At 38.2% G+C, this 16,861-nt stretch overlaps 1 long non-coding RNA gene across 7 annotated transcripts in view; it reads left to right on the forward strand.

Moving 5' to 3' along the window:
- LOC122486835 overlaps positions 1–8,020 on the forward strand; it is a 33,349-nt gene extending 25,329 nt beyond the window's left edge. For all 7 annotated transcript variants that reach the window (XR_006298245.1, XR_006298247.1, XR_006298244.1 and 4 more), the window contains one exon: positions 6,202–8,020. This is a non-coding gene — a long non-coding RNA (uncharacterized LOC122486835). The remainder of the gene's footprint in view (positions 1–6,201) is intronic.
- Positions 8,021–16,861: the final 8,841 nt, after the last annotated feature.

A 16,861-nucleotide genomic window follows, 5' to 3' on the forward strand; every position in this document is an offset into this window, starting at 1 on the left:
TAGAACAGAATAGAGAACCCAGAAGTGGGCCCACAAATATATGGCCAACTAATCTTTGACAAAGCAGGAAAGAATATCCAATGGAATAAAGACTGTCTCTTCAGCAAATGGTGTTGGGAAAACTGAATAGCGACATGCAGAATGAACCTGCACCGCTTTCTTACACATACACAAAAATAAAATGGATGAAAGACCTAAGTGCAAATAGGAAGCTATCAAAATCTTGGAGTAGAGGGGCGCCTGGGTGGCTCAGTCGGTTAAGCGGCCGACTTCGGCTCAGGTCATGATCTTGCGGGTCCGTGAGTTCGAGCCCCGTGTCGGGCTCTGTGCTGACAGCTCAGAGCCTGGAGCCTGTTTCAGGTTCTGTGTCTCCCTCTCTCTGACCCTCCCCTGTTCATGCTCTGTCTCTCTCTGTCTCAAAATAAATAAAAACGTTAAAAAAAATTAAAAAAAAAATCTTGGAGTAGAAAGGAGGCAAAAACCTCTTTGACCTTGGCCACACCAACTTCCTACTCAAATGTCTCAGGAGGCAAGGGAGACAAAAGCAAAAATGAACTATTGGGACCTCATCAAGATGAAAAGCTTCTGCATGGCAAAGGAAACAATCAGCAAAACTAAAAGGCAATCGACAGAATGGGAGAAGATGTTTGTAAATGACATATCGATAAAGGATTAGTATCCAAAATCTATAAAGAATTTATCAACCTCAGCACCCAAAAAACAAATAATCTAGTGAAGAAATGTGCAAAAGGCATGAATCGACACTTTTCCAAAGAAGACCTCCACATGGCTAACACATGTAAAGATGCTCAACGTCACTCATCATCAGGGAAATACAAAGCAAAACCAAAATGAGATACCACCTCACACCTGTCAGAATGGCTAAAATGAACAACTCAGGCAACAACAGATGTTGGCAAGGATGCAGAGAAAGAGGAGCTCTTTTGCACTGCTGGTGGGAATGCAAACTGGTGCAGCCACTCTGGAAAACAGTCTGGAGGTTCCTCAAAAAATTAAAAATAGAACTACCCTATGACCCAGCAATTGCACTACTAGGTATTTATCCATAGGATACAGGAGTGCTGATTCATAGGGGCACATGTACCCCAAGGTTTATAGAAGGAAGCACTGTCGACCATAGCCAAAGTATGGCAAGAGCCCAAATGTCCATCAACTGATGAATGGATAAAGATGTGAGATATATATATATATATATATATATATATATATATATATCTCCACACACACACATATACACAATGAAATACTACCCAGCAATCAAAAATAATGAAATCTTGCCATTTGCAACAACATGGAACTAGTGTGTATTATGCTAAGCAAAATTAAAGAAATACAAATATATGACTTCACTCATATGTGGATTTTAAGATACAAAACAGATGAACATAAGGGAAGCAAAAATATAAAAACGGGGAGGGGGACAAAACATAAGAGATTCTTAAATGCAGAGAACAAAGGGTTGCTGGAGGGGTTGGGGGTGTGGGAAAGGGATAAATGGGCAGGGGGCATTAAGGAGGACACTTGTTGGGATGAGCACACTAGGTGTTATATGTAGAGGATGAATCGCTGGATTCTGCTCCTGAAATCATTGTTGCACTATATGCTAAGTTTGATGTAAATTATAAATAAAATTTAAAAAATAAAAGCAATATATATGGTCATCTCAATAGATGCAAAAAGAAGTGTCTGACAAAACTGAACGTTTGCTCATGTTAAAAACTCAAAGTGGGTTTAGAGAAAACATAATGTAGTAAAGGCTATATATATGAAAAACCCACAGGTAACATATTAAATGGTGAAAAACTGAAAGTTCTGAGATCAGGAATAAGACAAGGATATCGTCCTCACTGTTTTGTCAACATAGTACTACCTGGAAGTCCTATCCACAGCAATCCTACAGGAAACATAAATAAAAGGCATTCAAGTTGTTAGAGAAGAGTAAAATTAACTACAGATGATATACTATATATAGGAAACTGTAAAGGTTCCACCCAAACCTATTAGAATAAATGAGTTCATTGAAGTTTCAGGGTACAAAATTAGTATACAGAAATATGTTTGCATTTATATATGCTCATAATGAAGTAGCAGAAAAAGAAATGAAGTAAACCAATTCCATTTACAATTGAGTCAAAAGTATAAAATACCAAAGGAGACATACAGATGGCCAAGACACACATGAAAAGATGCTCAACATCACTAATCATAAGGGAAATACAAATCAAAACTACAATGAGATATTACCTTACACCTGTCAGAATGGCTAAAAACAATACAAGAAACAACAGATGTTGGCAAGGATGCAGAGAAAGGGGAGCCCTCTTGCATTGTTGGTGGGAATGCAAACTAGTGTAGCCACTCTGGAAAACAGCATGGAGAGTACTCAAAAAACTTAAAAATAGAATTACCTTACAATCCAGCATTTGGCATTACTAGGTATTTGCTCAAAGAACAGAAAAATACTCATTCAGAGGTATTCATGCACCTCAGTGTTTATAGTAGCATTATCTACAGTAGCTAAATTAGAGCAACGGCCCAAATGTACACCAACTGATGAATGAATAAAGAAGACATGGTGTAGGGGTACCTGGCTGGCTTAGTAGTACAGCATGTGATTCTTGGTCTCAGGGTTGTGAGTTTGAGCCCCATGTTGGGTGTAGAGATTATGTTAAAATTTTTTTAACTTTTTTTTTTTTTTTTGAGACAGACCGTGCAAGCAGAGGGGCATTGAGAGGGAGGGAGGGAAGGAGGGAGACAGAGACAGTGCGAGCAGAGGGGCAGTGAGAGGGAGAGAGAGAGGATCCCAAGCAGGTTCTACACTGTCAGCACATAGCCCAATGCAGGGCTCAAACTCCCAAACTGTGAGATCATGACCTGAGCTGAAACCAAGACTCAGATGCTTAACTGACTAGGCCACCCAGGCACCCCAGTTTTTTAAACTTAAAAAAAAAAAAAAGATGTGATATATGTATATACAGTGGAATATTTCTCAGCCATTAAAAATGAAATCTGCAAAATAAGAGAAAGATCATTTAGTACCATATGATTTAACTCGTGAGATTTGAGAAATAAAACAAGCAAAGGGAAAAAGAGAGGCAAATGAAGAAATAGACTCTTAACTATAGAGAACAAACTGATAGTTACCAGAGGAGGGAATGGGGTTGGAGGGATGGGTTTAAATAGGTAGTGGAGATTAGTATACTTGTGATGAGCACCAGGTGATATATGGAATTGTGGAATCACTATATTGAGCAATTGGAACTAATAAATCACTATGTTAACTGAAATTTTAATAAAAACTTGTTTTAAAAGTATAAAATACCTAGGAATAAGTTAAACCAAGAAGGATAAAGACCTATACTCTGAAAACTGTAAGACATTGATGAAAGAAATTGAAGGTAAAGCAAAGAAATGGAAAGATCGACCATGCTCATGGCATGGAAAAATTCATATTGTTAAAATGTCCATATTACCCAGAGCAATCTACAGATTCATTGTAGTCCCTATGAAAATACCAACAGTATTTTTTCACAGAATTGGAACAAATAATACTAAAATTTGTATGGAACCACAAAGATCCCATGAAGATTGTCAAAGCAACCTTGAGAAAGAACAGAGCTGGAGTATCACAATCCCAGGCTATAAGCTATTCTACAAAGCTGTACTCATCAAAACAGTATAATACTGGCACAAAATGAGAAACATAGATCAAAGGAACAAAATGTAGAGGCCAGAAACAAACCCACACTTCAATGGTCAATTAATGTACAATAAAGATAACAAGAATATACAGAGAGGAAAATACAGTTTCTTCAAAATGGTGTTTGGAAAACTGTACAGCTACATGCAAACGAATGAAATGACCATGTTCTTACACCATACACAAACATAAACTCAAAATGGATAAATGACCAAATGTGAGACTTGAAACCATAAAACTCCTGAAAGAAAACAGAGGCAGTAATCTCTTGAACATAGGCCTTAGCAACTATTTTCTGGATATATCTCCCAGGCAAGAAAAACATTAAGTGAAAATGAATTATTGGGACTGCATCTAACTAAAAATCTATCGCACAGTAAAGGAAACCATCAATAAAATGCAAGGACAATCTAGTGAATGGGAGAAGATACTTGCAAGTGACATTTCATACAGGGTTAATATTTAAAATGTATAAGGAACTCCTAAAACTCAACAACAACAAAAAATCTAATTTAAAAATGGGCAGAGTCCCTGAACAGACATTTTTCTAAAGACTTACAGATGGCCAACAGGCTCAAAAAAATGCTCAACATCAGTAATCATCAGGGAAATGCAGACCAAAACTACAATGAGATATCACCTCACACCAGTCAGAATAGCTGTCATCAAAAATACTGAAATAATAAGTGGTGACAAGGATGTGGCAAGAAGAGCGCCCTTGTGCACTGTTGGTAAGAATATAAATTGGTGAAACCATTGTGGAAAATTGTATAGTGGTTTCTCAAAAAATTCAATAAAAATAGAATATGATCCAGTAATTCCACTGCTGGGTATTTACTCAGGGAAAGTGATCAGATTTTTAAAATGTATCTGCACCACTATGTTCACTGCAGCATAATTTATAGTAACTAAAGTATGGATGTAACCTTACTGTCCATCAGTAGATGAAAGAGATTTGGTATATGTGTTACACACACATACACACAATGAAATATTACTTGGCCATAAAAAATGAAATCTTGTCATTCATGACAGCACAGATGGACCTAAAGGATATTGCTAAGTGGGATAAGTCAGAGAATGGCAGATATTAAGTGATTTCACTTACATGTGGAATCAGTGAACACAAAACAAAGTTTCATAAACACGCAATACAGATTGGTTGCTAGAACAGAGGATGTTGGGAGATGGGCATGATACATGGCGGGGGGGGGGGGGGTGTGGAGATTAAGATTAAAATTTTTAGTTACAGGGCACCTGGCTGGCTCAGTAGAGCATCTGACTCTTGATCTCAGGGTCATGAGTTCAAACCCCACACTGGGTGTGGAGCCTACTTTAAATTTATAGTTACAAATAAGTCAATGGGAATGAAAAATACAGAGAATATAGTCAATAATATGGTCATAATTTGGGGGACAGATGGTAACTATAGTTATCTTTGGCATCGTATGCAGTACTGAATTGCTGAATTGCTATATTCTACCCCTAAAACTAATATAACATGGTATGTCAAATGTGCTTCAATTAAATACACACACACAGACACACACAGACACAGTCTTAACAATTCTACTAGGACACTCTTACCACTTCATCATTCACAGTTGTTTGCTGTAGGTTTCTCACTGTTTTTAATAGCCAGTATATTCCTGTATTTCATAGTTTGAGACTGTATGCCTATGAATTTATTCTTCCTGTATCATCTGAAATGGCCATATTTGTTCACTGATAAAATTCAGATACTTAAAACTGCACCTTGCTCATGATAGGTACATAATAAATATTTGAATGAATTAATACAGGAGTTTACTTTCTAACAAATATGGTAATTTCACTTTTCGTCCAGCTTTATTAATATACGTAATAATGTGTAAGCTTAATGAGCACATGTTGATTTGATAGACTTCTTTGTTGCAAAATGATTACTTACAGTGTTAGTTAACACCCACATGACTTCACATAATTATTTCTTTTTTTTGTTGTGAGACTATTGAAGAGTCTCTGTCAACAACTTTCAAGTGTGTAGTACAATAGTATTAATTGCAGTCACCATGCTGTAGAACCTATTCAGAACCTATTCAGAACTATGGAATAGGTTTGATCACATCTTACTTCTCAAAATCCACAACACTAACCTCCTGGAAAAGCTATCCAAGAAAACGTTCATGTCCCGGATAGATCACACTGAGTTTAACAGATATAACACTGCAGTCTGACAAGTGGACCCCTAAATTGATCTCTGTCTTGCCCTGATCTTTAAACTGTCTTTGTAAATGTTCTATCTTGTTCCCACCACATAAGGCCTGGAGGTCACATCCAAGGTGTATACCCTCTTAGGACCCATGAACCATAACTTCTCTCATAAGCAAGGCAGCACTGATAATATTTAAGCCTAAGCTTCCATAAACAATCTTTCAAGCGTAGCCATACTTCTGTTCACTGTTCTCATTACTTCTGTTCTGGGTGCTTTCATTTTACAGGCTGGAGGCCCAAACCCTGGAGGTAGTTTATTGTTTCAACCAAAGAGCAAATGCTGAGACCCATATCCAAGTAGTTATCTGCTGGGAAAGGATACCCCAGGCCCACATCCCAAATGGCATCACCCGTGCACAGAATCTCATTGCTGGCAGGGATACTGGCCTAAGATGACATCACTCCCTCCAAAGATCTCCTGAATAGAAATGACTTCACCCAGTTCATGAGCTTCTGCACCAGCAATATCCATGGCTGACCCTCCTAATGCAGAAAGTAGACAAAGGACAATTTTGCTGATCTTCTTTTGATATTCTGTTTTGTTCCTGAGCTGCTTGCAGTCTGCTTAGCCCATTATCCAGGCATACCTGCATTCTGCCAAAACATACCCCCACGCTGCCATGCTTGTAGGGGAATCTGACAGAAAACTATTTGTGTCATTCCAAAAATAACTTTTTTCCAGGAGATACCTCACTCCTATTAGTCTGCCTCTTAACCCTGTGGGAAGAAGACCACTCTCCAGCACCTTCTACGGCAGCCCTCCACCTTTCCACCATGACCTCCTGCCCTGCATCACCAACCACAAAATACTAATCTTTACATCTATTTTATTATCATTAGCTCATGGCCTCCAACAGTGTAACTGCCAAGCCTGCCGCCTTGAATATTGTCAAATGCACACTTTATAAGTCCACAAAGATATTGTTAGAGTCCACAAAATAATTTCATATCTTTACATAGTACCTACCAGATTTAGTAGAGACCTTGGTTATGGGCTAGCCTACAAGGACTTCTTATACTCCCATAATGTTTTCCATGTATTCCATGGCAACTTAAGCCATACTCTCGGATAATCACCACTACCATCACCCCAAAGTTTCCTTACTATCGAACCATCAGAAGATCAGTTGCCTTAATCATGTTCTCTTTTTCTCTGTGTTTATGATGCTTTGACACTTTAGGGATCAATCTGTCCAGGAAGATACTGTTCCTTCAGGTCTGGCTAATCCCTAAAGATAGTAAACAACTTGGTCAGGAACACTTCTTTCTTGTGGAAACCAAATCATCCAGTATCCAATATCCCCAACCTCCTTTAACTCTTACATGCAAAGCCAGTATTTCTCCTACCTAAGTCAACCTAGGGCCAGATACCAGAAAACCAGATACATTGCCTATGACCCAAAATCTGGTGGCATTAGTCAAACTAGCCAATTCTGTTCAGCCCTACCTTGCTCTTTCAGTGGAAACCCAATGAAGACTGTGGCCTGTGTTTTCTCCTTTCTTCAGACCAATTCTGAACCCTCAAGGGGAGTCATGCTGTCTACCCTTTGGGCTGTGGTAAACTTTTCTTTCAGTGTTTTTAATCTCCCTGTGTCTTTATTCAGTCACTTTCAGAAATTAAGATCAAGGCACCAATCTACCATTTCTTTGCTTTTTTCATAAGTTTTACTACCTATGTATAGATCCCAAAGCAAAGTATTTCCCTCCTTAGTTGATTTTTGAACTATATATAAAAGCTTTTGTTACTGAGTCATTCCTTTGTTATTTTATTCACTCATTGTGTATTAGTGTTCAAACTTATTAGGTAATTACAATGTTTTTCCAAAGTGTGCAATATCTCTGTGGTTTAATTTGCCTTTCCCTATTACTGATGGTATGAACATCTTGTCAAGTACTATGGCTATTTGTTTTCCTCCTTGTTGGAATACCAGTCATGGCTTTGGCTAATTTTTCTAATAGTTCTTTTAAAATAATTTTGAAGTCTTTTGTTAAACAATGTGGTACTCCTCATTCATGAATAACAAGATTGCATTAGTTTCCACTTAATGTGTTTTCAGTTTTGATATAGTATCTTAAGAAAAATATCTTTTTTTTTTTTTAAGAGAGAGCACGAACTGGGGAGTTGGGGAGAAGGAGAAGAGAGAGAATCTTAAGCAGGCTCCACACCCAATGAGGAGCCCTGTGTGTGCCTTGATCTCACGACCCTGAGCCGAAATCAAGAGTTGGATGTTTAATGGACTGAGCCACCCAGACACCCCAAAGAAAGATTTCTTAATTTGAGCATAGCTAATTTTGTTTCCAAAATTTTCTTTTACTCTGTGGTCATAAATATGTTCACCTGTCTTGAATTCCCAAATTTTTATACTTTGTTTCTCATTCATGTGCTTAATCCATTTAGAATTGGCTTTTCTTTTTGTTACCAATATGTCTAATTTTGTCTCATCCACCATGAACATAAAATTGTCACAAGACTGTGTATTGAAAATTTTGCCTTTCTCTGAGAACACAGAGAAAGGAGAATTCTTGTACACTTTGGTGGGAATGCAAACTGCCAGTCTGAAGAGCTGGTACAGCCAGTATGGAGGGTCCTCAGAATGTTAAAAGTAGAACCACCCTGTGATCCACTGATCGCACTACTTGGTATTTACCCAAAGAATACAAAAGTATTATTTCAAATGCACCTGTTTATAGCAGCACTATCTATAATAGCCAAATTATGGAAACAGCCCAAGTGTACATTGATGAATGGATAAAGAAGATGTGGCATCTGTAACAAAGGAATACTAGCCATAAAAAGGAATGAAATATTGCCATTTGCAACAATATGGATGGAGCTGGAGAGTGTTATGCTAAGCGAAATAAGACAGCCAAATATCAGATTTCACTTACCTGTATAATTTAAGAAAACAAACGAGCAAGGGGGGGGGGGGGGGAGGAGAGGCAAAGCAAGACTCTTTTTTTAGTGTTTTTTTTTTGAGAGGGACAGTGCAAGTGGAGGAGGGGCAGAGAGAGAGAGAGACAGACAATCTCTCTGATTCTCTGGAGCAGGCTCCAGGCTCTGATCTGTCAGCACAGTGCCCGATGTGGGGCTTGAACCTACAAATTGAGAGATCACGACTTGAGCTGAAGTCGGATGCTTAACTGACTGAGCCACCCAGGCACCCCATAAACAGACTCTTAACTATAGAGAACAAACTGATGGTTACTAGAGGGGAAATGGGTAGGGGGAGGATGGGTGAAACAGGTGATGGGGATTAAGTAATGCACTTGTGATGAGCACCAGGTGATGTATGGAATTGTTGAGTCACTATTTGTACACCTGAAACTACAATTACACTGTATATTAATTGGAATTTAAATGAAAACTTTATTTTTTAATGTTTATTTATTTGGAGGGAGAGAGCATGAGCAGGTAGGGGCAGAGAGAGCCGGGTAGAGGATCGAACCAGGCTCTGCACTGACAGCAGCGAGCCTAGTGTGGGGCTCAAAGTCATGAACTGTGAGATCATGACCTGAGTTGAAATTGGAGATTCAACTGACTGAGCCACCCAGGCTCCCCTTAAATTAAAATATTAAAAAATAATAAATATAGTGAGTTTAAAAAAAAACATTTTTTTTAAAGTTTGCTTTTCTCTACTGATTTGGAGTGTAACATCAGCCATCGGGAGAAAAATCCATATAAATTTGGATCTGTTCTGAACATTGTATTTTATTCCTTTGGTCAGTTGGGACTCATCTCTGCATGACTACCTCTTGCCTTCATTTACTAACTTTACTGTGTCTCTTAATGCTGGAGAATGCTATTTTTTTGTGGCATTATTCCTTTTTTTTGCAGTTTTGGTTTTTACTTTTTTTAATATTAAATATAATTTATTGTCAAATTGGTTTCCAGAGTGCCATTATTCTTAAGGAATGCTGTCTTTCCTTGGTTCTTTGCTAGAATTTGGAAATTACAGCAGAGTTAGAGGAAAAGTTGGTAGACTAGTACAAAGGACTCCAATATAACTACTCAGACTCACTAATTCTTAAAGTTTTGCTACTTCTTTCTCATTCATTCTCGTTCTCCTATTTCTTCTCATACACGTGTATTTTCCTCCTGAAATGTTTAAGGGTAAGTTGCATTCACCATGCCTCTTTAACCCTGTAGTATTTTCAGTAGGTGTTTCTGAAGCACAAGAGTGTTATCTGATTTATAGTCCATATTCCTTTTATCAGCTGTTTCATGTTATTATGGTAAAATTTATCCTTCAGTTCAAAGCCATGTATCGATTTCAATGGCCATGGTACTTTAACCAACTTCAAATATTTTCCTTAACTTTGTCTTTTATGATATAGACAATTTTTAAGAACACAGCAGTTTCCTTTGTTGAGTATCTTTCAACTGCTGTTTGTTTCTTTTTTAAGCTTCATGTTTTATATAAAAAACATTCATGTTTTATATTTTTGGCTGGATATCAAAAAAGAGACATATATATCAAAGATAGCACCTAGACAGAAGCCAATGAAGTCATTTATTCCAACATTGTTAATGTTAGTTTTTATTACTTTGGTAAAATACGGTAGGTGTCTGGTTTTTACTTGTACAAGTCTTATTTTCCCATTTATAATTAGTTGTGGGAGATCCATATATATTTTTATGTCAGTTTGTTAATTTCATCTAATGCTTAGTCTACTTTTGATGAGATGTTAGCTGAATCTCTGAATCTCTAAATCATTGTAAGGAGAATTTGAGTTTCTGGTATTGGACTTTACAAAAACCATGGTGTTTCTTCCTGTATATTTATGTCTTCTTCAATGGAGTTCAATATTTTACAATTCTTTTTTTTTTTTAAAGAAACAAAAGGAAAAAAAGATAAAGCTAGCCCAATTTCTTACAATTTGTTCTTAACATTTAATAAACTTTTATATTCACCTTGCTATACATTAGATCTCCAGAATCTATTCATCCTACATAACTGAGATTTTGTGTCCTTGATCTACATTTCCTGTTACTTCCACCCCACCCCCACCCCACCTAGCCTTTTGTAAGGATTATTTCACTTAGCAGAATGTCCTTCAGGTGTATCCATGTGGTTACAAATAACAGGATTTCCTTCTTTTTATGGCTGAATAATATTCTACAATACATACATATCACATCTTATGTATTCATCTATAGATGGACATGAGTTTTTTCCATATCTTGTATATCGTGAGTAGTGTAATTGTCTTACTTTTAAATGTTACACCTTTTAATTTTTCTGATTGTGTACTGTATTTTATTCAGCTACCTTAGTAAACTTTAAAATTCTAATTTTTAGGTGTTGTTTTGGTTTGACACATAGGCAATCATATTATCTATAACTAATTACAGGGGTTTTTTTTCATACTAATTCTTACTTTATATATTTTTCCTGATACCAATAGAACAATACTTCCAGTACATTGGTGACTAGAAAGTAGTAAAAACAGCATATTTGTGTTTTTCTTCATTCTAATGGGATGTGCTTTCCATCTTTACCATTTATTTTGTAGGTTGTTGTAAAGGCTTTTAGTAACCCTATTACCCTACTTCTCATAGTTTGGGTAGGCTTTCTCCTGAATGCCTTCTGAACTTTTTTTTTTTAATTTTTTTTTAATGTTTATTTTTGAGACAGAGAGAGACGGAGCATGAACAGGGGAGGGTCAGAGAGAGGGAGACACAGAATCCAAGGCAGGCTCCAGGCTCTGAGCTGTCAGCACAGAGCCTGATGCGGGGCTTGAACTCACGGATGGTGAGATCATGACCTGAGCCGAAGTCGGACGCTTAACTGACTGAGCCACCCAGGCGCCCCCTTCTGAACTTCTTAAATGCATTCCCTTTATTCCTCTAAGATATTTGTTCACTGAAATTATTCAAGTATGTAGAACTGTACCTGCGTTAGGTGCCTATTATTTGAATGAACAAATGAATGAATGGAAGCATTTAAAAAAAATTTTATGTTTATTTATTTTTGAGAGAGAGAGAGTGCCAGCAGGGGCGGGAGTCAGAGAAAGAGAGTGAGACACAGAATCTGAAGCAGGCTCCAGGCTCTGGGCTGTCAGCACAGAGCCCAATGTGGGGTTTGAAACCATGAACAGTGAGATCTCAACCTGAGCTGAAGCAGATGCCCAACCAACTGAACCACCCAGTCACCCCAAGAAAGCATTTTAAAAAATCAACATGGTATACCTTAGTAGAAGATGGCAGCATAGTAGGAGGATGCTCAGCTCATTTTGTCCTTCAAACACCACTAGGTAGCTACCAAATCATTCTGAATACCCCACATATCAACCTGAAGACTGACAGAATAAACTCCACAACTGAAGGGAGAGAAGAAGCCACATGGAAGAGGATAGGAAGGGGGGAGACATGGTTTGGGGAAATGGATCACAGATGCTGTGATCACACAGAAGGGGGAGAGGGCAAGAGAGGAGGAGCACATAAGGGAATGCAAGGGAGAACATTTACCCAGAGCCATTGGCTAGGAAAATGAGAGGGGCTGATTTTTGTGAGTTTCTGCAACTAGTGGAGCTTAAAGACTGGAGGCTTTTTTTAAATGTTTATTTGAGAGAGAGTGTGCAAACGGGGTAGGGGCAGAGAGAGAGGGAGAGAGAGAACCCCAAGCCCAAGCTGTTAGTGGGGCTCGATCTCATGAACCATGAGATCATGACCTGAGCCAAAATCAAGAGTCATGTGGATAGGTCTCTTAGGATAAAGAAAGCAAAAGCAAAAATAAACTAGTGGGACTACAATAAAATAAAAAGGTTTTGCACAGCAAAAGGAATGATAAACAAAATAAAAGGCAACCTAGGGAATGGGAGAAGATATTTGCAAATGATATATCTGATAAGGAGGTAACATTGAAAAATATAAAAATATAAAAAGAGCTTATACAACTCAACACCAAAAAACTCCAAAAAATCTGATTAAAAAATGAGTAGAGGTGCCTGGATGGCTCAGCTGGTTGAGCATCAGACTCTTGATTTTGGTTCACGTCATGATCCTAGGGTCGTGGGATTGCACCCACGTCAGGCTCTGCACTGAGCATGGAACCCAACTCATGCTCTCTCTCTCACTCAAAAAAAAAAAAAAAAAAAAAAAAAAAGTTTAAAAAGTGGACATAGACATGTTTCCAAAGAAGATATATAGATGGCCAACAGACACATGAAAAGATGTTCAATATCACTAATCATCAAAGAAATGTGAATCAAGAATGCCCGGGTGTCTCACTTGGTTAAGCATCTGATTTTGGTCATGATCTGAGTTCGTGAGTTTGACCCCCACTTCAGGCTTTGTGCTGACAGCTCAGAGCCTGGAGCTTGCTTCAGATTCTGTGTCTCCCTATCTCTCTCCCTCTCTCTCTCTGCCCCTCCCCTGCTTTTGCACTTGCTCTCTCTCTCTCTCTCTCAAAAATAAACATTAAAAAAAAAGAAATGCAAATCAAAGTCACAATGAAATATCACCTCACACCTGTTAGAATGGCTAAAATAAAAAATTCAAGAAACGGGCACCTGGGTGGCTTAGTCAGTTAAGCGGCCAACTTCGGCTCAGGTCATGATCTCATGGTACATGAGTTCGAGCACCACATGCGGCTCTGTGCTGACAGCTCAGAGCCTGAATCCTGCTTCAGATTCTGTGTCTCCCTCTCTCTCTGCCCCTCCCTTGCTCACACATTCTCTCTCTCTCAAAAAAATAAACATCAAAAAAAATTTTTTTAATGCAAGAAACAACAAGTGTTGGTGAGAATGTGGAGAAAAAGGAACCCTTGTGCATAGTTGGTAGGAATGTAAATTGGTACAGCCATTGTGGAAAACAGTATGGAGGTTCCTCAAAAAATTAAAAACAGAAATACCGTATGATCCAATAATTCTACTAGTGGGTAGAATTCCCCACACAGGGAAAACTAAAACACTAATTTGAAAAGATATGTGCACCCCTATGTTTATTGCAGCATTATTTACAATAGCGAAGACATGGAAGCAACCTAAGTGTCCCATCTATAGACCAATGGATAAAAAAATGAGGTATACATACACAATGGAATATTATGCAGCCATAAAAAAGGATGGGATTGTGCCATTTCAGACAACATAGATGGACGCAGATCGTATTATGCTAAGTAAAATAACTCATACTGATAAAGACAATTATCATGATATTCTCATAAATAGAATCTTTTAAAAAATGAACAAAAAGCAAAATCAGAATCATAAATACAGAAAACAAACTGTATACACACACAATGGAATGTAGGTCAGTAAAAAAAAAAAAAATGAGATCATGCCATTTGTGATAACATGGATGGACCTAAAGGCATTATGCTAAGTGAAATAAGTCAGATAGAGACAGAGAAATACCCTATGACCTAACTTACACGTGGAATACAAAAACAAAAACAAAAACAAAACAAGAAACAAACTGAAATACAGAGAACAGGTGTTTGCCGAAGGGGAGTTTGAAGGGAGATGGGTGAAGCAGATAAAAGAGATTAAGAGATACAACCTTCCACTTATAAAATAAATAAGTCACAGAGATATGAAGTATAGTATGAGGAATATAGTCAAGAATTTGTAATAACACTGTATGATGACTCATGGTAGCGGCAATTATTGTGCACATCAAGTAATATACAGAATTGTCAAATCAATATGTTGTATGCTTGCAACTGGTATAATGTTGTATGATAGTTATACTCAATAAAAAAGAAAAAAATGAAGGCTGAGTGATATAAGGAAGGAAATAACAGAGCAGAAAGACATGAAATAATGACTAAAAAGACAAAACAAATGATCAGTGAGACCCAGAGCTCTCTCTTTTGAAAGATAAACAAAATTGACAAACCTTCAGCTAGACCCATCAAGAAAAAGAAAAGACTCAAATGAGAGATGAAGAGGAGGGGCACCTGGGTGGCTCAGTTGGTTAAGTGTCTCTTGGTTTTGGCTCAGGTCATGATCTTACAGGTTCATGAGATCAAACCCTGCATCCTGCTCACGCCGATAGGGCAGCGCCTGGGATTCTCTCTCTCTCTCTTTCTCCTCTCTCAAAATAAATAAACTTAAAAAAAAAAAACAAAAAAGAAATGACGAGGAAACAAAAATATACCACAAAATATACCACATATACCACAGAAATACAAAGATTCTTAAGAGACTACCATAAACAATTATATGCCGACAAATTAGACAACCTGGAAAAAAAAAAAAAGGCTGAATTCCTAGAAATATACAACCTACCAAGACTGAGTCATAAAGAATTTAAAAATCTAACAGATCAAGATTGAATCAAGAATCAAAAACATCCCGACAAACAAGAGTCCAGGATCAGCTGGCTTCACTAGTGAATTCTAACACTTAAAGGAGAATGAATTCCAATTCTTCTTAAGCTTACACAAGACAGAAGAGGAGGGAACACTTCTAAGTTCACTTTTTTTTTTTAATTTTTTTTTTCTTCAACGTTTTTATTTATTTTTGGGACAGAGAGAGACAGAGCATGAACGGGGGAGGGGCAGAGAGGGAGGGAGACACAGAATCGGAAACAGGCTCCAGGCTCTGAGCCATCAGCCCAGAGCCTGAGGCGGGGCTCGAACTCATGGACCGCGAGATCGTGACCTGGCTGAAGTCGGAGGCTTAACCGACTGCGCCACCCAGGCGCCCCTAAGTTCACTTTATAAGACCGACATTATCTTGATACCAAAACCAAACAAGGGTGCCACAAGAAAAGAAAATTCCAAGCCTATATTCCTGATGAATAAAGATGAAAAATCCTTCAATAAAATTTCAGCAAATTGACAATATAGTCAAAGGATCTTACTACACAATGAAGTGGAATTTATTCTTAGGGATGCAAGGATGGTTCAACATTGCAAATCAATATAATACACCACATTAGCAAAATGAAGGGTAAAAACCATACGAATTACTATCTTGTGCACCTGAAAATAATATAGCACTACAGTAACTGAAATTAAAAACTTTTTAAAAATCACAAAAAAGGGCACCTGGGTGGCTCAGTCACCTAAAGTGTGACTTTGGCTGAGGTCATGACCTCACCGTTCATGAGTTCAAGCCCCACATCAGGCTCTCTGCTGTCAGCACAGAGCCCGCTTCAGATCCTCTCCCTCTCTCTCTCTGCCCCTCGCCCACTCATGCTCTCTCTCAAAAATAAACATTAAAGGGGCGCCTGGGTGGCTCAGTCGGTTAAGCAGCCGACTTCGGCTCAGGTCATGATCTCATGGTCCGTGGGTTTGAGCCCCCCGTCGGGCTCTGTACTGACAGCTCAGAGCCTGGAGCCGGTTTCAGATTCTGTGTCTCCCTCTCTCTCTGTCCCTCCCCTGCTTGTCCTCTCTCTCAAAAAATGAATAAACATTTAAAAATTTAAAAAAAATATTAAGGGAGAGAGAAAAATCAAAACCAGGAAAAATTGTTTCTAGTTTTGGAAAAGATGAAATAAACACAATTTGGCTCATCTGTCCCACCGAGTGAAGGAAGGTATAAAAAGCTTGGACACAATGCCTGGAACAGCTATTTGAGGAATCCAAAAAAAAAATAAATAAATAGTTGCAGGTAGACTGATGAAAAACCTCAGATTTCAAAGTACCACCAAACAGGCGGCAAATTTACCAGTTTTTCCCCCTCTGGTATAACCTGGCCTGGACTCAATGCAGTTGAAAATCCACAAGTAGGTATCAGCAACAACAGACCTTGTTCCCAAAGATGCCCTCAGCTCTTGGCACGAGCAGTAGGTAGTCAGGCTCTCAGTCTTAAGTGAGAGAGACAAATACCAGTTTTTGTTTTCTGCATTTTTTTTATACCGCAGCCTTCAAGACATCTTGTGGCAGCCGTGAGACACACCAAAGACCTTGAGAACTGGACCATAAGCTAGATGAC

Source organism: Prionailurus bengalensis, chromosome A2 (genome assembly GCF_016509475.1).
Source record: "Prionailurus bengalensis isolate Pbe53 chromosome A2, Fcat_Pben_1.1_paternal_pri, whole genome shotgun sequence".
In the NCBI taxonomy this organism is placed as follows: domain Eukaryota; kingdom Metazoa; phylum Chordata; class Mammalia; order Carnivora; family Felidae; genus Prionailurus; species Prionailurus bengalensis.